General features: G+C 42.6%; 1 long non-coding RNA gene across 1 annotated transcript; it reads right to left on the bottom strand.

Moving 5' to 3' along the window:
* Nucleotides 1-1,476: 1,476 nt before the first annotated feature.
* LOC127054469 (uncharacterized) lies at nucleotides 1,477-22,784 on the bottom strand. The gene is made up of 2 exons (XR_007775256.1): nucleotides 22,608-22,784; nucleotides 1,477-3,729 (listed from the first exon to the last, which is right to left on the bottom strand). It is a non-coding gene; the product is annotated as an uncharacterized LOC127054469 (long non-coding RNA).
* Between the last annotated feature and the right edge of the window lie 1,572 nt (nucleotides 22,785-24,356).

The raw sequence follows: 24,356 nt of genomic DNA, 5'->3' as shown, positions 1-24,356 counted from the left end.
ACCTTCAGAGAGGGTACAGATCCCTTAGCTGTGTGAAAGAAGATTTCAAAAGCTTCTAACCACACCCCTTCTATACTTCCCTGTCTGAATCCAGTCCAATATTGAGGCAGGTTTGGTAGAAGAGACACACAATGATTTGATCTCTCATTTAAGTTTGGAGAAGGGCTGAGGCTAAGCCCATTTTGCTAAAAATCTAATCACCGTTTAGCAAGTTAAATGAGAAACATGAAGAGGAAAAGAATACTTAGTTGTTGGTCACCTGAAGCAGAAGGCGAGAAAACAATCCCAGGTCCTTTTAAAAGACGGCACTAATCTGTGTTGGGTGACATAGTTACAGAACATGAGAGCAAACAATTATGAAACATAAACAGAGGGTTTGGTGGCTACTTAGTTTTCTAAGCAATCTGAGTCTGGAAGGTTTTTGTTCTATTTTTTTTGTTGACTGTACACCATGTCCACAGCTCTGATAACACACACCCCCACAGTTTGTGTTCTTTTTCATATCAGTTCCTTTTTCCAATCCTCATGACTATTAGCAGAAAGGGCATTGTTATGCTGCACTTAACCCTCAGTAGCAGGGCTGGTACTAGGCACCAGCAAAACAAACAGGTGCCTGGGGCGGTACATTTCCAGGGGGTGGCAGTTTGGCCAGTTTTTTTTGTAAACTCATTTCCTCCCCTCTCACAACCCTGCAGAAGCGGAGCCAGGGAGCAGCTGGGGATCCAGCACGGGAGCTGAGAACCCACGGGACCCTGGGAGCTGTATTTCCTTGCCTAGCTCCCTGCCTTTAAAGCCAGCCCTGGAGAAGGGAAAGAACTACATTTCCCAGCAATCCCTTGACAGCTATCAACAGGAAAGGCAGGGGTAGGGAGTGAGGTAGCTGATCCATGCTGCGAGTCAAAAGGGGTGGCACTGTGAATGGGGAACAAGTGTGCCCAAGGAGTAGAAGGCTTTGCCCCAGATATCCCCTTCAGAAGACTTCCCCAGACTGCTTTAGGGATACTGGTGTGACCTCATCTTGCAGCTCACAAAGAAGGAATTGAGTGGACTAAATGGACAGTGCACATCTCTATCTGGAGCCTAGTAAAGGAGGTACGTGGATCCAACTAGAATTTAAAATGAAAAGTAAGGGGGGGGGCTCTTCTAGGGGACTTCAGCAGCTTTAGATACAGTACCAGGCACATAGGAGGATCTCCACTTCTGAGCCATGGAAGCAGAAATTTACTTTTCCTTTCCAGATTTAGCTAATATTCAGAAAGGGAATCTAGTACCTGCCTTCCAGATTTGAACACCTCAAAATTCAGGAGTGCTCAAGCTCAATTTGGGCAGCTGTTACTTCATTTTTCCCAAATCAAACATACTGATCCACTGTAACTTGCTGTAGAAAAAGTAGGATAAGAAATGAAGAAGCAAGAAATGCTTCCCAGTTGTTTTTAGGAGTGGAATTGCTATTTTCAACAGCTATTTCCCTTTTAAAAAAAAGTTTTATTTGTTTAAAAGGAAGACAGTAATATTGCATTGGCAAATTCACCATAGAAACAAAGAGTGGAAAAAAAGAATAATAAAGCCACCTCAGCTTATCCTCATTTATGTAGGACAGTCTTATAATATGCATCCAGATATCCTTAAGTCACACAAGCTGAAAACTGTTCCACTTTACTGCAGTTCTGTAACCACATGGGAACCAATCCTGTCTGTGTTCTGTGCACATCCAAAATTCTTGCTGAATGACCTGCCCTGGGAGCGAGTTACCAGTGACCCAGGACTGGGATAGCAGGCGGGTGCAGGTTGCGGGGGAGAGCCCAGGGCTGGGGCGGCAGGGGAGTATGGGTGGGGGGAGGGCTTTGGTGGAGGGGAAAAGGAGGGAGTCCAGCGCTGGGGTGGCAGGAAGTGTGTGTGTGGGGGAGCCCAGGGCTAGGGTGAGCGGCAGCAAAAAGCCTAGAGCTGGCCCTGCTCACTAGCCTTCCCTCTCATTAGCCATTGTCATCAAGGACACTGAAGGTCATTTTAAGGCAACTGTACTTTGTGCATCTGAGAAGTGAAGTTACAGCTTTAAAAAGTCAGTAAATAAAAAACCAGACTGTAAAATTATCCAGAATATTTGATTTCAGCCCAATAACTAAACAGAACCGTCCTCCTTTGTTTATTAGATGGAAGTGGAAAAGGATGCCAAGGGAAAGAGAAAAAAGTCTTCTGGTTCAGTCAGTTACAATACAGGCAGTAGCTTAATTCCCTACATGTGAGACAAAAAGTATTGCTATCTCCTTTCAAAAGAAGCAGATTTGTTTCTCTCTTTTTTCATCAAAATAAAGAAATCTAGTCTTTGAGCCTTGTTTAGACAAAACTCTTATAGACTTTTGCCTGACTAAGAACAACAGGACTTAGCCTCTTGATTATTATTATTATTATTTAAAGTTGACATAATAGTGACCAATAAAGGGACAGACTACAGAGTGTGATCAGTGGCACATGTTTATGCCAGATTTACACAGATCAGAATGTGGCTCAGAGCAAACCTGCATGGTAGTGGAAAGCATTAACCACATATAGCACAAATCATCCTATTAAATGCAGCACGAGAAGGGCAGAATCAGGCCCACAGTCTTTTATGACATTGGGTATGTTTGACATAAAATGCTGGAGGTTGCTTTACTGATAGGAGTGCTAATAAGCTTTTAATTGTCCTAGTCCCTCCTTTCCAAAATATTCAGTTTGAGAAGTGCTAAGGCACACAAACGTCAGGACATATTTAAACCTAAATAATCACATTCTGTTTTCCATAGTAAATTTGGTCACTACAATTCAGGGGAAATTCCTGCAGCATGTGTGTTTTAGCTTGCCACAGTTTGTGTTTTACATTTGCACAATTGAACTTTGACCACTGGGTTATAAAGCACATAAGAATTCTAGCCAAGGGATGGGGATAGCTTTATGTTGTCACATTTGGAATTTTATGAAAAAATTAAATAAAAACCCAATCAACCAAAAACCCAACAACAAGAAGAAATGGTCAAAACAGAAGAACGAGTTTTCAAATCAAACAGACACAAGACTGTGGTTAATTAATAGCAATGACTATGCCATTCATTGCGCTGTTCCTTTTGAGGGAAAATATATTCAGCTTCTATCAAACTATAGATAGACAGCTAGATAGACAGATATAGATATATAGCTCTCAGGGCTTACCATGCTTTTCAGACTAATATAGTTACCTTATGTCTTTTTGGTGCTATTTACAAGTGGTCATAACTACAAAGGTATGTGCTACTTGTTTTTCTTTTTGTCATACATTGGTCAGTTATGGTCATAAAGAAAAGCACAATCCAAGAAACAAGTGATATGAAGTACAGTGCAGTCAATTAGATGTAGGAAGAGTAGTAGGAACTATAGCAAGTTAATATAAAGTTATATATACAGTGTCCTGCAGAACCTCAGCAGCTATAGGCCTGGGAAAAGCTCAGTTTTTGTGATGGATCCTATTAAATAGTTGCTATTTGTGAGTAAGTTTGTAGCTTGTTTAGTTGCAGGATTCTTTGTCCATTAGGCCTGGTTATACAGTTCCATGCAAAGAGATCTGGGGCATATGCTTCATTTTCCAGATCACCACGGCAACAGGCGGGAGAAACATCAGAAAGCTCATTATCATCACTGAAGCAAAGATCACCAGGATTATTGTCCATGGTGCCAAGACAGTGTCCACCATGATTTCCTCACTTTTAAGAACTGAATCTGTAAAGAGAAAACACACTTAAGTCTTTTTCTAAAAAGTCTGCTTGAAGGTTACAGTAACTCCTCACTAAACGTTGTAGTTATGTTCCTGAAAAATGCGACTTTAAGCAAAACGCTGTTAAGCGAATCCAATTTCCCCATAAGGATTAATGTAAATGAAGGGGTTAGGTTCCAGGGACTTTTTTTTCAAAAGCCAAAAGACTATATATATATACACACACACACATACACACACACACAGTATAAGTTTTAAACAATTTAATACTGGTACACAGCAATGATGATTGTGAAGCTTGGTTCAGGTGGAGGAGTCAGAGGGTGGGATATTTCCCAGGGAGTGCCTTACACTAAATGATGAACTAGAAAATTGGCTGAGCCCTCAAGGGTTAACTCTCACACTCTACAAGGTAGCACGAATGGAGGGAGGGGAGGGGAGCAGCATCGCAGACAGAGACAGAGACACACAGAGTGTGTGTGTGTGCGCGTGTGAGAGAGAGAGAGGCGCATTTCCCCTTTAAGTATGCTGACCCTACCCTTCAGTACACTGCCTTGTTAATTAGATCAGCTTGCTGAGACTGCAGCTGCTGCCAGCAAACTTCCTCCATCCTGAGCCCTGTTGTGTGTCCCCTCTGCTCTATGGAAGATGGGGTAAGCGGGGTGCAGGAGCAGGGGGAAAGGAGATACCCTGACATTAGCCTCCCTCTTCCTTCCCTTCCTCCCTGCACAGCAAGCAGGAGTCTTGGGGAGCAGCTCCAAGACAGAGGGCAGGAGCAGCACATGGCAGTGAGGAGAGGGACAGCTGCAACTGATAGCCTGCTGGGCAGCTGCTGCACACCGAACTTAGGGGAGCGAGAAGCTGATAGGGGAGCTGCCGGTCCACTCTGGTTCCAAGCCCCCACCAGCTAGCTCCAACGGGCTGCTCTTCCTACAAGCAGTGGACAATGCAGGCAGCTACCAAACAACATTATAAGGGAGCATTGCACCACTTTAAATGAGCATGTTCCCTAATTGATCAGCAATGTAACAACGAAACAACGTTAACCGGGATGACTTTAAGTGAGGAGTTACTGTACTAGAGACATTGCACTCACGTTACTTAGAGTAAGGACATGACATTGAGAAAGAACACTTCAGTTTGAATAGCAAGAATCATTGTTGTCTGTAACAGCTCATTAATAAAGTTAGTACTTTTCATCCATAGATGTTGCCCACTTTCCTAAAGTGCATTAGCAGCCTTGCTTTACAGATTGGGTTAACTACCACAGCAAACAAATGGCCCAGAGGGGACTACAATCCAGAATGCTTGACTGCCAGCCTAGCACATGCTGCACTGGATCACACCTTCATAATCTTCTGGAGTTTATTTCAGATTAATAGTGTTTATTGTTCCGTAAACAATCAAATTCAGGACAGTAAATAATTACAACAGCCCTGTGAGGTAGACGAGTATTGTTCAAGCCCACACAGTAAATCAGATCTAAATGTAGAACAAAGAAATCCCGGATCTCAGTCCCCAGCACACGAGAGTCTTGTTTACACAGGGAAACACATGCAAACATTTCCCATGGGTGCCAGCACTACGTCACCTTCATTGATCTTAACAAGCAGCCAGCTTCCATTGGTGTTAAGTACTGCTTCAGTTAGACCTGCTCTGAACAGCATTACCTGAAATGGATGTCAGTGGTCTATCTACTTTGTGGTACCCAATGTCACTGAGACTAGTGGAGCCAAATCAGAGTTTGGAAAATGTTTACACAAGGCTCTAGAAAGAAACATAATGGAGGCACTGCCCCCCAACAATCAGGCCTAGCGGTTGGAGCATAGGTCACAGCTAGATGGAGGATTAGTCCTGAGCCAACGGTGGACGTGGAATTGAGATCCAGAGTCCAGGTGCAGGCCAGAGGTCAAAGCTGGGTGGTCAGAGTACAAAGACAAACCAAGTTGGTACCAAAGCCAGGGTCCAGATACATGCCTAACGTTGAAAACCAGACAGTCAGAATCTGAGGGTGTGGGGTGGGTGGATCAGGAGGCAGAGACAAGGTTGGAGCAGGTCAGTGATGAGGCTAGAGTGAAGCTAGTGCCGGGTAAGGGCAGGGCTCAGGCAAGGCTGAGGAGGAGGTTGGGAGTCGCTGGAGTCTGATGCACTGTGTGGCACCAGGAGGATTCCTGGGCAGGTTGTGCTGTTGCTCAGCCTGAACTGCAGCTCTGCAGGGGCTCTGGATATACTTGATCCTGGGATCATCTGACCCAGACTCTGCTCAATGATAGGCTGCCCCTGCGTGCCTGGGGGCTGACTCACTGAAGGCCCAGATGAGTGCTGAGGCCAGGTTTACATTACACACTTACATCAGTATAACTACGTCTCTTGGGGGCTGAAAAATCCACACCCCAAGCGACGTAGTTATACTGACCTGACCCCTGGAGTAGACAACGTTATGTCCACAGGAGAGCTTCTCCCATTGACTTAGCTGCTGCTTCTCGTGGAGGTGAATTAACTACGCTGATGGAAGAAGCTCTCCTGTTGGCATAGTAGCATCTTCGCTGTAGCAATTTAGTATAGACCTGCCCTAACTCATCGCAGCAGGTGAGCGACCAGCCCTAGTTTGGCTGGGAGTTTGCTTCACATGCACAAGGTTCATTCATTATCCCACTCAGATTTGTCAGTGCTAGCCATGCACCTCTAGAGTACAGATGGTTTCTAGGGGACTAAACACTAGCTTAGAATAACTATTAGGTATATGTGTAACGGGATCATGCTTAGAGGTTCCCACGAGATCAGGCCCCATTGTGCGAGGCATTGTACAAGCCCGTGGTGATAGACTGTAAGCTCTTTGGGGCAGGGACCAATGAGACAAGACAGTCAAAGGGTGGGAAGGGTGGCACCATATAGCCATGGTGACACAGCTGGTTGCTAGCAGAGCAGGATGAGAACAATAATTCTAAATGCAGACAGCAACTTTCATGGCAAAAAGGATTCCAATGTACTTTATAACCTGAAATATGAAATGAAATACAAACGGTCCCCAAGGATCCCTTCATCCGCCAGTGAAATGCAGCTACCTCCGGGTGAAGCTGTCTAATATCAGATAGCACTATCATGTAACAATCTAGGACAAGAGGCAAAGATACTTTTTCTGATTCAAATTAGAGCGGAAATGATGGAAAAAGGAAGAATTTATCCACAACACCAGACTTAATACTTCCTACTCTTTCAAGAAGATCCATGAGATCGAATGGGTCTGTAAGTAGGCAACACCTCATTGTAACAACCTGTCAGAAAGACAGCAGCAGCTCAGGCAGTGTATGGTCACTCCAACTTCATTGTGGTGCTTTGGTTTACTTCTGGGGTTTTGACTCAGCAGGAAAGGAGCTGTCTGTCAAGTGCTGTGGGTTAAGTCTGTCCTACACACTCTAGCTTATGATAGTGTCCCATCAAAATGGCATATAGCTAGAATAATGAACTCTTTTCAGATTGGTAGCCGTGTTAGTCTGTATCAGCAAAAACAACGAGAAGTCCTTGTGGCACCTTAGAGACTAACAAATTTATTTGGGCATAAACTTCTCTGGTATTCAGGCCAAGCACCTCCAGACCTCAGCTGTTTTGAGATAATAGTAACCTTATTCAAAAAAGCAGGAGAAAGCAACAAGAAATTGTGATGATCACTCAGTGTTTAAGGTTCTTGCCAGAGCTCTGCTTTATTCTAAGGCTGTCGATTAATCGCAGTTAACTCACGGGATTAACTCAAAAAAATTAATCGTGATTAAAAAAATTAATCGTGATTAATCTTACTGTTAAACAATAGAATACCAATTGAAATGTATTCAATATTTTTGGCTGTTTTTCTACATTTTCAAATATATCTATTTCAATTACAACACAGAATACAAAGTGTACAGTGCTCAATTTACATTATTTTTATTAAAAATATTTGCACTGTAAAAATGATAAAAGAAGTAGTATATTTCAATTCACCTCATACAAGTACTGTAGTGTAATCTCTTTATCCTGAAAGTGCAACTTACAAATGGAGGTTTTTTGGTTACATTACTGCACTTAAAAACAAAACTATGTAAAACTTTAGAGCCTACAAGCCCACTCAGTCCTACTTCTTGTTCAGCCAATTGCTAAGAGAAACAAGTTTATTTACATTTATGGGAGCTAATACCGTCCACTTCTTAATTACAATGTCACCTGAACGTGAGAACCAGGGCTGCCCAGAGGATTCAGGGGGCATGGGATCTTCAGCGGCGGGGGGCCCCTGCTTCGGCAGTAATTCGGTGGTGGGGGGGGGTCCTTCCACTCCGGGACCCGCTGCTGAAGTGCCCTGAAGACTTGCGGCGGGGGCCCCCCCACTGCTGAATTACCGCCGAAGAGGGAGCCGCTGCCAAATTGCCAGGTCTTCGGTGGTAATTCGGGGCGGGGAAGTGGAAGAAGCTCCGGGGGCCTGGGCCCACAAGAGTTTTCCGGGGCTCCTGGAGTGAGTGAAGGACCCCACTCCAGGGCCCCCGAAAAACTCTCATGGGGGCTCCTGCGGGGCCCGGGGCAAATTGCCCCACTTGCCCCCCACCAGGCGGCACTGGTGAGAACAGGCGTTCGCCTGACTCTGTTGTAGCTAGTGTCCAGGGCTGGTGCAAGGAAGTTTCACGCCCTAGGTGAAACTTCCACCTTGCATCCCTCACCCAGCTAACCCTGCCCCCCCATGGCAACTAACTCAACCCCCGATCCGGGGAGCCCCCCCAGCAGCAGCTACACCCCCCACTGCAACAGCTAACCCCTCTCCCCCCCATTCCCCCACGGCAACTAACCCCACCCATGGAGTCTTCCCCCCCCGCCACGGCAGCTAACCCTGCCTGGGGAGACTTCCCCCCTCTCCCCCCCTGCCATGGCAGCTAACCCTGGGGAGACTTCCCCTCTCTCCTCCCCCCGCCACGGCAGCTAACCCTGCCTGGGGATCCCGCCCCAGCTCACCTCGGCTCCGCCTCCTCCACTGAGCATGCCGGCGCTGCTCTAATTCTCCTCCCCGCCCAGGCTTGCGGCGCTGATTGGAGGAGACTTAGAGCTGGGCTATATGCTCAGCGGAGGAGGCAGAGTGGAGGTGAGCTGGGGCGGGGAGCTGTTCCTCTGTGCGCCCCCCCGCCCCCAGTAACTGCGGGCAGCCCTCCCCGCGTGCCCCCTCACCCAGCTCACCTCCACTCCACCTCCTTGCCTGAGGGGACTTTTAGGCACCCCCAACCACTAGGCGCCCTGGGCGGCCACCTAGTTTGCCTAAATGGTTGCACCAGCCCAGCTAGTGTTGCAAGATATTTACCTGCTAAAGATTCATATGCCTCTTCATGCTTCAGCCATTGTTCCAGAGGACATGCTTCCATGCTGATGACGCTCATTAAAAAAATATTTAATTAAATTTGTGACTGAACTCCTTGGGGAATAATTGTATGTCTCCTGTTCTGTTTTACCACATTCTGCCATATATTTCATGTTATAGCAGTCTCGGACGATGACCCAGCACATATTGTTCGTTTTAAGAACACTTTCACTGCAAATTTGACAAAATGCAAAGAAGATACCAATGTGAAATTTCTAAAGCTAGCTGCAGCACTGGACCCAAGATTTAAGAATCTGAAGTGCCTTCCAAAATCTGAGAGGGATGAGGTGTGGAGCGTGCTTTTAGAAGTCTGAAAAGAGCAACACACTGATGCAGAAACTACAGAACCCAAACCAAAAAAGAAAACTAACCTGCTGGTGACATCTAACTCAGATGATGAAAATGAACATACATCAGTTTGCACTGCTTTGAATTGTTATCGAGCAGAACCCCTCATCAGCATGGATGTATGTCCTCTGGAATGGTGGTTGAAGCATCAAGGGACATATGAATCTTTGGCACATCTGGCATGTAAATATCTTGCGACATGAACTACAACAATGCTGTGAGAATGTCTGTTCTCATTTTCAGGTGACATTGTAACAAGAAGCAGGCAGCATTATCTCCTGCAAATGTAAACAAACTTGTTCGTCTGAGTGATTGGCTGAATAAGAAGTAGGACTGAGCGGACTTGTAGGCTTTAAAGTTTTACGTTGTTTTATTTTTGAATGCAGGGTTTTTTGGTACATAATTCTACATTTGTAAATTCAAGTTTTATGATAAAGAGATTGCACTATAGTGCTTGTATTAGGTGAATTGAAAAATACTATTTCTTTTGTTTTTTTACAGTGCAAATATTTGCAATAAAAATAAATATAAAGTGAGCACTGTACACTTTGTATTCTGTAAAAAGCGACAAAGAGTCCTGTGGCACTTTATAGACTAACAGATGTATTGGACCATAAGCTCTCTTGGATGAATACCCACTTCATCAGTGCTGTATTCAGTGTTGTAACTGAAATCAGTATATTTGAAAATGTAGAAAACATCCAAAAATATTTAAATAAATGGTATTCTATTATTGTTTAACAGCACAATTAATCATGATTAATTTTTAAAATCACTTGACAGCCCTACTTTATCCTGTATCCCGTTCCAAGATCCAACTTGCTGCATAACAACAATAACAAAAGCCCTGTCTAGATTCCCTGTTTGGCTAGCTCAGTCCTTAAAGATACACTCTCCAATACCGCAAAAACAGTAGAAGTGAAAAATCAAGGTTGCCCTTTTTAGGTCCCAAGGTAGGGTGAAGTGCAGCCAGGAAAGGAGAGAGCTCTGCTGCAGAGGGAGGGAGTGCTGGCTGTGTGCTCAGATCAGAGTGATAAATCAGTGGCGTGACCTAAGGGAGACAGTATGAGGAAATGAGCAGAGGACACATTACCTAGATCCTATAATTAAGCATTTGCACCCCAGGGCAGGTGAAGGAAGGTGAGCTACAGGAAGCCATGTTGATATTTATACATGGTTTAGGTGTAAACTTGTTCCCTGTGAAGATTCTGCATCACCAGCTGAGCTAGAAGCCCTCTCTTGGGAGGCAGAAGCTATAGTAACAGGAGAGATGTTACATGGCTGGCCAGGACTGAGACTTTTTTTTTAAAGGAAGACTCAGACCTGATTTGAGTGGCTGCAGGGATTCTGCTTGGGCCAGCTCACATTAGTGAGCAATAGGCTGTGCGCAGCCATGCTGCTCACCAGCCACAATGCTGAGGTGTGAAGCAGCGCCTCCCAAGGAAGACACTCTGCAGGGAGCGAGGCAGGGATGGTGTGTGTGTGTGAGCGAGAGAAATGGGGTGTTTCCCCCACCTGAGCCTGAAGAGGTGAAGGTGGCTCAGAAGAGGCCAATTAAGATTATCAACCACACTCGGGGGGAGTCAGGCTTGACTGATAAGCATTCATTGGAGATGAAGCCCTGCTAGGCAGGAGCAGGCTGGGCTTGTATACAGCCAGGAAGTTGAGAGCAGAAGGGAGTGAGTCTGGAGTTATTCTCTGGGTACAGAGAGGTGAGTTAGCAGGCAGAAACTTGGGGGAGTAAGAGCCCTGTGAGAAGAGTTTACCCTGAGAAGTTGTGGGGAAGAAAGCATGTGGAAGGCATAGTAGGAAGAAGCCTAGGAAAAGAGCGGTAAAGATTGAGAATCTGTAGACCTTGGCAGCTGATTATAGGATCCCTGGGCTGGAAATGTGTGCTGGCCTGGGTTCCCCTATCAGCCACTGGGTAAGTGGCCTGGACTTAGAATTGGTATGGAGGGCTATCTGAGATGGTGTCAGACAGTTTGTCTGGGGAGACTTTCATACCCTGGAAGGGGAAAACTATAGGGTGACCTGTCTGAGTCTTGCAGAGAGAGGTTATGGGACAAGCAAGTAATGGAAGGGGGTGCCAGAATGGAGGATGAGACCTGATCTCCAGACCCTGCCACAAGAAAGTGCCCCAGTGGTAAGTGAACCTTGTTAGTGTGTGTGTGTGAGATCACAACTTTTGGGTGTAGACCAGTAAGACATATATTTCAACCCAGTAGTCTGGCTATGCACAAACTGCAAACCCTAGCTCCCACCCATCCATTCAAAAAGGCATAGGCTGCTGCCAGTTAGCCCTGCAAGTGCTTTAATGATATCCATTGTAATATAGCACACTGCCACCCTCATGTGAACAGCTTACTGGATAGGGAAAGCTCTAGGAGAAGCAATATAGTTTTGTGTTTAAAACAAATCTGTTCTCTGCTCCTGCAAAGTTGAGGGTGTTATGTGTCAGCACTACAGTACTTTTTATACATTTATCATAAAGCTACAAGCTGATAGTTTACAGGCTAGGTCAGGCTCTGAAGATGAAACTAAAGCTTCAGAACTTTAAAGTTATGCCTCAGCATGTTATTATATCTCACAAGCGAAGCTGGGTCAGAAGTAGGAGAAGTAAAATGATGTTTTATAGAAGCACTCCTCCTGGAATTGCAATCTACTGGTCAGACACTCCTGCAGGAGGGCAGACTTCCTTTTACAGAGGTATGAGAACCTGCTCTTCCCAGCAATGTTAATTTCTAAAGTCCCCTTCTTAGGTTGATTTAATAAATTACAGATGAATGGAAGTCTTAATCTTTGAGTTACCCTTTTCCACTTGCCAGTTATATTTATATCACTTTAGGTAATGCACAAATCATGCACATCCACTGAGCCAAACCTCCCTGTAACAGGAGAGCATAGAGGGCTGAATCTGCTAACCCAGCTGTAAAGCTGCTGTAGTAGCTACAAAGTAGCAGTGCTGATTCTCCACACCATACCAAAAGGTTTGTGAGGACAAGACACAACCCACCACAGTCCTCCACAAAGCCACTCACTTAGACTTTGCACAGGGAATGAGAATTTGTCCCATCATGTATAAAATGCCAAAACCTCATACGTACTGAATACTGACATGCAAATATGTGATAGTAGAAAATACATTAATTTTCACTGTAACTATATGCTAAAATTCAAAGAGAGACTAATAATGAGAATACTGGTTTTGTACACTGAAAAACACTGTAAAACACTGAAAAATGGAGATGGAAAAACATTTTTCCTACCTTTATTTACCTTTTTCTTAATTTTGTGGGGGTTTGTCCAAAAACTCAAACCCCATTTTTTTTTCCAGTTTTTGGCATTTTCTTCCTTTTTGATGAAACCCCCAAAACTTCTTGATGAAAATGGATTTTTTTCAAGCAAACTTTCATTCCATCCAAAAGCCATTTCCACTGAAATTCTCTTGATAGTTTTGATCGTCTCTATTTATATAGTGACAAAATTGTGCAGGTCACTTTATGGGCAAGTAAGGGAATGAGATCTCTGCCACAAAGATCTTATAATCAAAGGACCCAGTTCTGCAAGGATCAATGAATGTATTCCAGGGTCTGCCCTCACTGTACCGGTTGCAGGATCAGGGCCTAAATAGACAACAGGTGAGGGATATGGTGCAGCAGAAAGCAAATGAGTGAGATGTGGTGTCTAGCATGTGTCCTAATGCTGCTCTGTTTTCATTTATACTAAGAGTGGATTAGCATATATAGACCTCCTTGAAGGAGAAGGTCTTTTGAGGAGAAACTTGAAGACAGGTGGACAGAGTCTGTTGAAGGGGCCTGCACTGGAAAAAAGTAGTTGAGTGGTAAGTCAGGTATCTCAGCTGGTGCAAAGGGCAATAAAAGAACAAGATTGGAGTAGAGGGGTAGGCAGGAGTTAAACTGTGCAGGACCTTGAAGGCTAGGGCAAAGGATCTGTAATAAGGATCTTATCCTGTGACCCATGGGTGGAGACGGTATCTGGCACACCTGACTTGCTAATGAATGCTAGCAGGATTTTGCTAGTGACATTTTTTAGGAACATTAGGATTTATCATCAAGCAAATTCCAAATGGAACTTCATTTTGCCATTAGGCAAAAGGAAACAGAACCTGTTAATTGAGGACCAAATCCTAAACCTTGCTTCCAATCCAAGAATTTTTCATGGGTTTTGGCGAGCTGGAGTTTCCTTTCCATTCTGGGCAATGGAGTGCCAATGCACCCACTCTGTTCCCCTTATGCAGGGAGTTTTGAACTTCAAGTCCATAAACCCCAATCTTATATCCCCCTCCTCTGGTCTAGGTAAGGCTGTTTGGAGAGCTGCTCACTAGCACATAGCAAAGCCACGCTCTTCCCCTTCAGCCACATAAGTGTAACTTGATGAATTAATTTCACCTGTAGTAAATTATGCAATGCTGTACACAGAAGTAAGAAATTCTGTCTAGATGACTGGCAGATCAGCTTACAACCTGAAGCATGAATGTGATTACCTGTATTGTTATCTTAGCTGAATTTTTGTAGTTAAATAGTCATCCCTGTTGGAATGCAACCAGTCAGGCTATTTTCCCTCTCAGTATAGCTAGCTGTATCATGTCCTGTGCCACCAGTTGTATAAAATACACATCTCATAAAAAGTTTTCTGGCTTGTAGGTTTTGATTCTTCCTTTTTATCTCCACTTCCTCCTTCACACAGATCATCTTTCTCTAGCTGCTCTGACTAATGCTGCACTGACTCTCAGTTGAGTCAGAACAGCAGGAGTACAGTGTGCTCTGTCCAGGAGCTGGTTAATTTGGCCTTGTGGCCTCCGCACATCTCTCTATCAGACTATTCCCCCTCTCCTTCATTTTGCTAACCTGTTTTGTCTCTTCTGCTAATAGTGCTTTCTTCACTCCGTTATTGCCTTCAGTTTTCCTTCAGGTTTTGTCTTAACCTTTGATTTCTTTTTTGCTTCTTTCCCTTTCCCTCCTTTAACTGGACACTTGCTTTTCCTCCACGGTTTTCTATTCCCATTTGTGTTTCCATTTTTTCTCGCCCTATTTTAGTGTACTGCTTTTCTCCCCTTACAGTCCCTACATGCAGACAATTTTCAACTGCATCATTCTTTTCCACCAGAAGTTTATTTTCCCATTTAATGCTCTATAGCTCCCCTCAGCTGCTAATTAGGAGAGGAAACAAAAAGCCAGTGTAACAGTGCACAGCAATTCTGATCACACAGTGGAAACAGAAACAGCAGCACTGACTTTTTCTTTTAAATTTTGGCTGAGATGAAATGAGCACATAAAAAATTTATCCCAGTAATTACCTACTTCAAATGACCTATACAACATGGAGCAGAAAAAGATGGAGTGTAAGATATTCGGGGGGAAGGTGCTTGAGAATGAATGGTGCTGCGTGGCTGAGTTAACTGTCACCTTTTTATTCCAGTTTACCTTTGTATTCATTTCAAAATGAGATAACCGATCATTTCAATTGTGTCTTATAAGTGGGCTAAATTCATAAGGAACTTGTATTATGATGATGGCAGGGGCAAATGGAAAGATTTTTACTAACTCCTGTCAGTTCTAAAAAAATCCAGGTTCATTGTAACTAGTAGATACAGAAGTTGCAGATGGCAATGTGATTCTCTTCCCCCGCCGCCCAACGTTGACAGTGTCCATTTGAACAGGCTTCATTGTGACATGTCAGTCAGCATTTGGATATTTTATCCACTGCCTTTGAAATGGGCCTACAACCACTTTCAATTCCATTTTCTATCAGCTTTGTGTTGAGGTGAAGGGACCTTGCATGCAGAATATTGTAAAAATAGGTTTAAAACACCTCTTCAAACAAGCAACCATCCTGCATATTTCCCAACCTGCCAAGTCTCAAATGTAGGACACAATGTGTTACATGCCAGTCACAGTAAAATGTTCATGCTGGGAACATAAAATATGATGGAATTTTTCCCTTAAATAAAAGTCTGTCCAAACCTCCTCTTTATTTCTGAAGTAAATCATTGTCAATGGAACTGAGGGGACACTAAACTGGTCTGGAACATAAGTGATTTGGGGATGCTAATGAGTAACATCCCTTGGAAGGAGGGACACTCATGAGAGATGCATCCTAGAGATCTGCTGACCAGCATGGGTGGAGTAGCAAGAGCTTCTAGCAAGGACAGCTGATGACTCTTCAATAGCAGCAGACAACAAATGCCTTGAGGGAGGGGTTTTAGGAGAAATAGCAAGAGCTAAACTTGATCAGAGAAGGGTATCTGAGAGATGGCTCCTACACTTTAGCCATTTTACTTCAGACTTGCTTGAAGTTAGCCACACTTGTCTTTGGACTATAGCTGGTGGAAGCTGTATTTGTATTTGAACCCTAAAGGGGCAGTTGTTTCAGGAGCTTCATTATTTATTCATTTTTTAGAACAAGGTACCCCATGGAAGCGTTTAAATTGCCACCAGATAAACAAAACCCTTTCTTTGGCCAACCACAACTTAAAACTTGTCTCCTCATCCTTAGCAAATAGGACTATTGTCGTCATTGTCAAAATGAAACTATACATCTCATTGACTGCATATGACTAACCGTCTAATTTAAAACTTGAAAGAGCAGGCTGCCTTGAAAAGATGAACTGCTTCCATTCTTTCAAACAGCTAAGACTTCCTTTGCAGCTCATAATTATAACATAGCCTTTAAAATCATTGCTGAGGGCTGCAGAAACACAAAGTACTGATGAAAGGTCTTGTTTTATGGTATACTTGCAGTCTAGTACTTGTCTGAAAATTTACAGTCTACGATGAATTTACAGAGTTTAAACACCAGATGGGAATATGTTTGGGCCAGGTGGTGAGAAGACTTGCATCCAGAAGAGACGCGATAAATCAATCCCCGATACATCGAACACTACCCGCCAATCCGGTGGGTAGTATAGACGTATCCTTAGTCTTTGTTGACATGTGGGAAACAGAGATGATCCTGGTGCCCTTAATCATCATAACTCAAGGCACTCCTGAGAGCAATTTGGGGATGGAGGGGAAGGGCAGGAAGAAGAGGAGACAAGTTCCCAGTCACCTTTATCCTTCAAGGAACCCATCTTGGTGTCTTCCCACCAGCACCCTGTTGAAGCTATGTAAAAGACTTTTCTTAGCCTTCTGCAGGTTCTAGCACATTAATATAGTTTCTGTCTCTGGCAGTAATAATCGCTTTATTGCAACTGGTCAAAAGGGGTTCATAGGCCTAGGGAAAGTAAAATGGAGAATGAGAGTAGCTTGCTTGTGCCGGTTTCTTGTTTTCTATTCTCAGATACATCTTAAAATGGCTTTCACAAAGGGGGCGGTGAATATAACCTAGTGCCCTACTCTTACCTTTGTTCTTATGATCAGTTCCAAGTGCTTCATAATTCTGTCCTTTAGATTTCATAATATTTAGGTAACTTTTGTAGAGTGTTGAAAGGCTACAAATCTTACACTATCAACTAGTCTCTGGAAAAGTACAAAGCAAGTTCGACATGGGATTCTCTTTGGGGAAGGCTGTCAAGAACTTGACACAACGACCAAATGAAATAATGGCCCCAAAATCCATGGAGGCGGATTATTGTTGTATTCATAACAACAAATATAACTGAGTCTGTGATCTCATTTCTACCAGGATATTCCCTTAGCAACTAGTGTCTAATGATACTCATATAGCACCTAGCAGCTAACAGTCAGTCAGCTGGAAATGTACAGGACATTTGTGAATAAACATATGGCTGCTTTTTCTGAAATGGTTTCAGTGTAATTGTTGCTCTTGAATAACTGCTGGAGAAACATCATCCCTTAAATGACAGACCACAAGATATTGCAACAATAGAGAAAAAAAAATCCCTGCCAGTGAATTAGCTTGATGCTTTGTGTTTCATTGAGCAAGAACTAACTGCTAAAGGTTTGTAAAGCAAATATGGACATACCTTAGCTTTGAAGCTTGTGTGTGGGTTTTTAGCAGTGAGTATTAGTGAGGTACCAAGGAAACTAGCAGGCACTTGGTTAGTGAAGTATGTCCAAGCTGCTGACTGTAATATTTAACTCCTTGTCTTGGAATGGCCTCTGACATCCAAGTCTCAATATTATTACAGTAGTGCCTGAAGGGCAACTGAGAAGAGCACCCCATTGAGCTAGGAATTGTACAAACACAGTAAGGAACAGTCCCTGCCCTGAAGAGCTTATAATTACTAGTTTCTTGACTATTGTCACCACTGTACTGCCAGCCAAGAGGATTTTTTTATAGTTTAGCTGCATTTTCTGGAAGATTTTTTGTTTCATGAACAAGAATACAATATCTGTTGGACCTGACCGGAAGAACCTGTTTGAGCGGCTCTGCTGCTTTGCTGCCCTCTCTGAAGCAGGTAGCAAGGGATTGTTATCTTGCATCTATCATTCCAATTAATTCCAGTCTGTTTGCAACAGATTTCTTTTTCCAGAATGTCATTTACCTTTATAGGGAAGGAGTTCTTGTAGGTTGTAGAAACTCAGTGCAGTTTTCTTCCCTGGGCAGCTTCCCTGCTCCTGCCCAGTCGGGGCATGTGAAGCCTGGGACTCTGCAGGTGATCAGTGAGTTCCCAACCCACCTTCCTCAGGGCGGGCTCTCGCTGAAGGCATCGGGAGGCATGGACAGAGATGGGACGGTGCTTCCCTTGCCTGGGGCCATGCTTGCTGTTTACAGTTGCTGTAGCTACCACAGCAGCTCAATGACTCCGGGCTATGGCAAGGCTTGGTAGATCCCCAGTGGGGTGAGGGGTTTGTGCTTCATGACACAAGAATAGCAGCAAAGTCCAGTTCTGCTGAATGGGAGCTCTACTTCCTACTGGCTGGCCCGAGTTTGGTGAGGCTAGGCCCCACCACAGGGATCCCACCTAAGTTCCTGTAGGATGCATGCAACCTGCTGGGATCACCCATTCGCAATACCATTGAGAGCTCCGTGGGTGATGTGTGCAGAGCCTGAGCTCAGGAGAATCCTTCCTCGCTGCCACCTACAGAAAGGTGTTTGCTGCTTTTCAACACATACAGAAGAAGGGGCCCACGTCTACAAACCCCACTGAGGCTAGCCCTATTGACTTCAGTCGGACTCCCCCACTATGTCCATCAGTAAGGGATTGCAGGATTAGTCCCCAGGGCTGGAAGCATTTGCTGTAAATATATGTTTTCTCTCAGATTATTTTATAGCAATGAGCTCTATCAGCTGTGCATGGTAGCTTGCAGGCAGAGCAGCCTGGCTGGTAAGGGACAATTTCATGAGACTACTTGCTCAGATGTTCCCATGCTGCAGTAAACATACTAATTCCTATACAATCAGCAGACCGTGGAAGCAAACATGTACTGCACAACAAGATTACCGTAAAATAAATAAAAATCAATGCACAGAAAACAACTGCTAATTTAATATCCAATCACTTCTACCCTGGCGGTGACTGACTTGGCTCTGCCAGCTGCTGCACAGGGAGTGGGTGTGGTGCACCATGTGCCTAAGTGGGGTTGGCTCTGAGTCAACAGGAAACCCATGCATGGGAGTTGGGTGGCTACCCCTCCACACTTCCCCTGGCCCCCTCTCCCTCTGGAGCCTGTGTGGTTGCCAGATGTAGCTTTCAAGGCACTCACTGCGCTGGATCAGGGCTCCTGCTCATTAGCCATCTGTGGCCCTGGTTAAATCCCTCTACTCTGGCCCTCGCCGAATATAGAAGTCAAACTACACCCATGATTTTCCCATCGCCCTGCCTAAAAAAAAGCTTTACAAGGTTTAACAAGATCCTGAGTTTTCTTCACTGCCCTGATGGGCTAAGTGTAGTGCTGACAGCACAATTAATCCAAAAGTCACAACCGAATAAAATATATATTGGATCTAGGCTATTGGCCTAGGCTGTTCCCTCTTTAGGGAGCGCTCCCTCTTTTTGTGTGGAAGGATGGAATTTCACCTCTTCAGCAGCAGCATAACCACCAAGTAGAAGCCCATCTGATGTGGCTTCATGTGAGCTTTTGTAAAGGAGAGCAACAGCTAGTGGTCACTGTCTCAGCAGCACCATCCCTTGCTCATTTCCTAAAAGTTAGTGAAATGTAGCCAGTTCAGGTAGAAGCTAGCTGCCAGACAAACAATCAGCAAAGTAAGAAAGAGAGAAAAACTTTAATCCAAGGACACTGAAGCAACTTCCGACTCCTACAAAAAAAAACTCATGGGGTTGATAAGGTGCACATAAAGCAAACAGGACACAATCGTGGAATTCAGTTTTCTGAGGCATGAAAGACTGCAGTCTCGTCTGCCTGAACATTCTCTATCTATCCCTCTATCAATTTAAATAGTCTTAGTATTTCAAACCTGGTTCTTAGATCACTAGGCCATCCCTTTATGGAAACAGTGTGAGTTAAGTTAAATTGTTGGTTTACCATATTAGAGTACTTACTGGTAATTAAAATGTTACATACCAGCTTAAAAATAAAGCATGCAATATCAGTAGTGGGGAAAATAACAAATTAAGGCATCCACATCAAGGTGGATGTGACATTTTCTGAAGCCTAAACAATCAGGAGGGTAAAGGTGTTTTAACACTTAACTTAAGATGGGTTTTGCTGGTGAACGTTCTCCAATGATCAACGTTCCCTAGCTACCTTTTTTTTTTTTAAATGTAAGTCTGAGTTTCAGTATGCATATGGGCTTGTTCTGTACTATGCTGCTTCTGCTCTGACATCAGCTGGAGAACTGGGACATTTTCAAAAATCTCTTATTAAGGATATACAAATCCTTTCTTGTGTGGAGACAGGTGCTTTAAAATAGGTCATGGAGAAAAAAAATGTAAAATGCATTAAAAATAACAATTGTATACTGATTCTGCTTCATATAATTCAGTCTCCATTAACTTACTATAATTTAATTATTTCAACTTAATGGTCTACATATTACATTGCATGTCAATTTTGTTACTATTTGCCAAACCCATATTTTAATAGTTACAACAACCGAATGGATTTATACAGTTCCTCTAAAGAAAGTAATTACTCCTAAAGGGCCTATGCTACACTATGCAAGTCCACTGAGGCATATACCAGTAGAAGTTGGGTTCCTGGGCCGTCTCTGTAACAGTAAGACACAATAACTAGAGCCAGTCAAAACAGGGAAACAATTTTGTGAAATGTTTTGAAATTTTTAGTTTGTTTTGCAGGGCTCTTCAGTGAGGAAAATGAATGTGCTATTAAACATGTTAAAATTATTTTGATTAAACTTTCTGAAAAAATTGGCAAACACATCAGTCAAAAACTTGGTAGAAAACTTGGAGAGCCAGAAAATGTTGATGATCTGAAATTTTATGTAACAAGTTTCCATTTTTAAAAAGGGCCACTTTCCAACAAAAAATGTTCAACTCCTGAGTTAAGTCCTACAAATATATTTTTCAAAAGCACTGAAGTGACGGAGATGCCTAAATTTCACTGACCTCCAGTGAGACTAAATGCCTGTCAATTTTTTTAATGGAAATTATGCTCTTCAGCAACCAACTCCCCCACAAACAAACACCCTTACCCTGAAAACACTAACTACTGGGCAGAATGATTTATGCTATAAGAAGTCCCATTATTTTTAAAGTCATTTTTACTACTTACAATAACAAGTACTAAAACTGGTAGTAAAAGAGCAGGGTGGGAAACCGTTTTCCCACTCTGCAAAAATGTGAGACTTCAAAAAAATTCCAATTGGGGTGAAACAAAACTTTGGATACCCTTTTTGTGGAAAATCAGAGAGCCAACCCAGAATAGTGGGTAGCCCAGAGGTTAGGGCATGTTTGGGAGAATTTTCTGATTCTTCAGCATCTGACATGAGTGTTCTCTCTTTGTTGCTCCAGAAATTCTATCCTGGACATGAGAAACCATTCCCAACAAAAGTGTAATAAAAAATGCCTCTTTCCCATGAATAGTTTTGGTTTCAACAGATTGGCATTTTCCACTGAAAAATTATTGTTGAAAAATTCCCATCCAGCAAGGGTATTAAGTATAAGATCAAGCTCTTAGTTGTTGTTCATAAATATTTCAATCTATTTCTGGAATTCCTTTTGAGCATATTATACTGTTGCAATTTATTTTTATTTTTTTAAAGGGAAATGACTTCATTGTTTAGTCACAGTATTAAATAATAAAGCTGGTAATTTCAGCGTAAACGAATGTAAATTTAGCTTGATGGGGTTCTATAAACAATATGAAATTTCGGTGTTGACATATATTTTGATGAAATGAAAATAAGAATTAGGAAAGAAAAATACTAAATGAAACAATACACTTACACGGTATATTTGATCATTTTATCTCATACTATTAATAAAAGACAATTTCTGACCACTAGGACTTCACTGACAAATGTATTTTTCCCCGTTATTGTGATATTATTCAGCTTGTTGTCTCACATAAACAGCAGCACTGTATTAGTTGAAATAGACCCATGATTTTTCTCTTACTATTTCAAATGTGTGAACCCAAATGTCAATGAAAGTTTGTGGGTCTTTTTGTAGAATATTAAAAATTAGAATTTTCTTAATATTTGATCCAGGTATGTTTTGTGTGTATTTTGGAATTTGTGGCATATGTTTGTTGTCCAACTGTCTCCTGTACTTATTGTAAGTAGGGGCCATATACTGTATGTAGGACAGTAACTCGTCCTATGATAGAACGTCTATAATTAGTTTTTCATACATTTTGAGAATACTTAAAATGGAAGCAACAGAAACCAGTAGCAGCAGAATAAATCAATCTAGAGCTGAAGTTGTCAATATGAAATTATGCCAGTCTACACTGGCTGAGAATCTAGTATCTTTGTAAATTACAGGAGCTTTGTTTCAAATAATAAAGGATTGTCAAGGGCAATGTATTTGCAGACCCTACTCCACGTCCATTTAGTTATCATAGACTACACTGAGTTAGCAGCAAGATTATTACATTGAATGACAAAATAAGCAATTTAAAATGATCAAAAAAGGAAATTAGAAACCCCAGTATTAACTGTCACCATATTTGTCACTTATTTTTGCAACCTGGCTAATAAACTAATGTTCTGGATTGAATTGTTCAGGCACTGTTTCTTCTTCTACTCTTACAGGCAACTAAGAAAGCATGATGTATGATATCATTAGCAATTCTGTTTTTTCGTGTCTAATCTTACCTTCTTATTAAAGTCTTAGATGTATCTTTCAAATCTCACTGATACCATCAAGTTGCTTTGCATGGGATTCCATTCCTCGTTGCCAGCCTGAAATAGAGTAAGTTTTTCTTAAAAGTTGTTCAGCATATCGGACAAAGGCAGCTAGCTGGGAGCATGATTAGCCTGTGAGACAGAGGGATCAAGTAAGGCTGACATTAAAATACGCACCGCTGATTAGTTGTACTGTAGGTACCTCTATCACCTCCCACTTTGTTCTTAAAGTGACACGATCCTTTTAAAGTAATGTTCAAGTAGGCTTAATCTGTCTTCACCACAGGTGCCTCTGATGATTTGTCCTGAAACACGGTGAAATGTTTGGCAGTGGTTTTGCATACTGTAAAAAGCTTTATATTAAGAGTCACTTGTTGGTTATTAATTAAGGCCTTCTTGGCAGGGAAATGGCTTGTACTTTTTATTTTTTTTTAAATAAATCATCAACATCATCACTTACTAGTAGGGTAACCAGATGGCAAATGTGAAAAATTGGAACAGGGGGTCAGGGGTAATAGGAGCCTATATAAGAAAAAGCCCCAAATATCAGGACTGTCCCTATAAAATTGAGACATCTGGTCACCCTATTTACTAGTCACACACAGCTATGTATTGATTTATTTTTCTTGATTTGCCCCATAAGGGCCTGATCCAGTCCCACTGAAGTCAATGGGACTCTTTCCATAGACAGCACTACACTCTGCATCTGGCTCTTAATGATCCAGATTTCTAGCTGCAATGCCCATATCTTCTCAAATATATTAACTGGTGATGGTCAATTTCTTGTCTGTTTCATGGAAAATTTCAAACCAAATGATCATTTGCTTAAAAGTATGTTTACTTGTTTTCAATGAGGTCTGTAGTGAACAATCTGTTTTAGCTTTAATGTGGCAAACTGTGATGCTGTGTATAAGAAAGGAGCCCATTGTTACACAATTTTCATAAAACTTATAAAGTGTATCATGTACGGTATCAATGGAAAAGTTACAGTCAATCAAATATGATTATTATCCTGGTTAAAGGCATGTATCATCTTTGTACCTGAAATTATGAATATTGGCTATGTACTTGCATTTTACACGTTTGTAATCCTGGGTAGCACCCCCCAGATAGCTGTCTTACCCAAATGTAAATTCTATGTGTTGATGGCCAATTAAGGACATTTAATGCAAAATGGGCCATTGAAGAAATTAATCCAGCCCAGTAAGCTTTTCCTGTGGATGGCTCAGAAAGAATATGGGCAATGACTGCCTCTGTGAGTCATCAAAGCATATAAGGGCATGTGATATGCTCAGGGGACTCTGAACTTCATTTGGGCCAGTAATTTCTCATGTACCTGTAGGCTTCATTTGAGACAGTAAAATTCTGTGCACATAGAATTGGAAGAGACCTTGGGAGGTCATCTAGTCCAACCCATACTCAAAGCAGGACCAATTCCCAGATTTTTAACCTAGTTCCTCAAATGGCCCCCTTAACGATTGAACTCACAACCCTGGGTTTAGTAGGCCAATGCTCAAACCATTGAGCTATCCCTCCCCCCAGGGGGTTATTTAGTTTTTGATTCAACATTCCATAAATGTGATAGCTATATAAAAGCAAGTAAGCATGCAAGTTCAGCGGTGTTAGGGTGTGAAAATGTGAAGTTTGGGCTATTGACGTAACTGGAACAAGGCATGGTTGAGTTATAAAATATGAAGCAGATTAACTTCAATGGGTACC

This window comes from Gopherus flavomarginatus, chromosome 6 (assembly GCF_025201925.1).
Source record: "Gopherus flavomarginatus isolate rGopFla2 chromosome 6, rGopFla2.mat.asm, whole genome shotgun sequence".
Classification (NCBI taxonomy): domain Eukaryota; kingdom Metazoa; phylum Chordata; order Testudines; family Testudinidae; genus Gopherus; species Gopherus flavomarginatus.
This window is presented reverse-complemented; position numbering and strand designations above follow the sequence as displayed.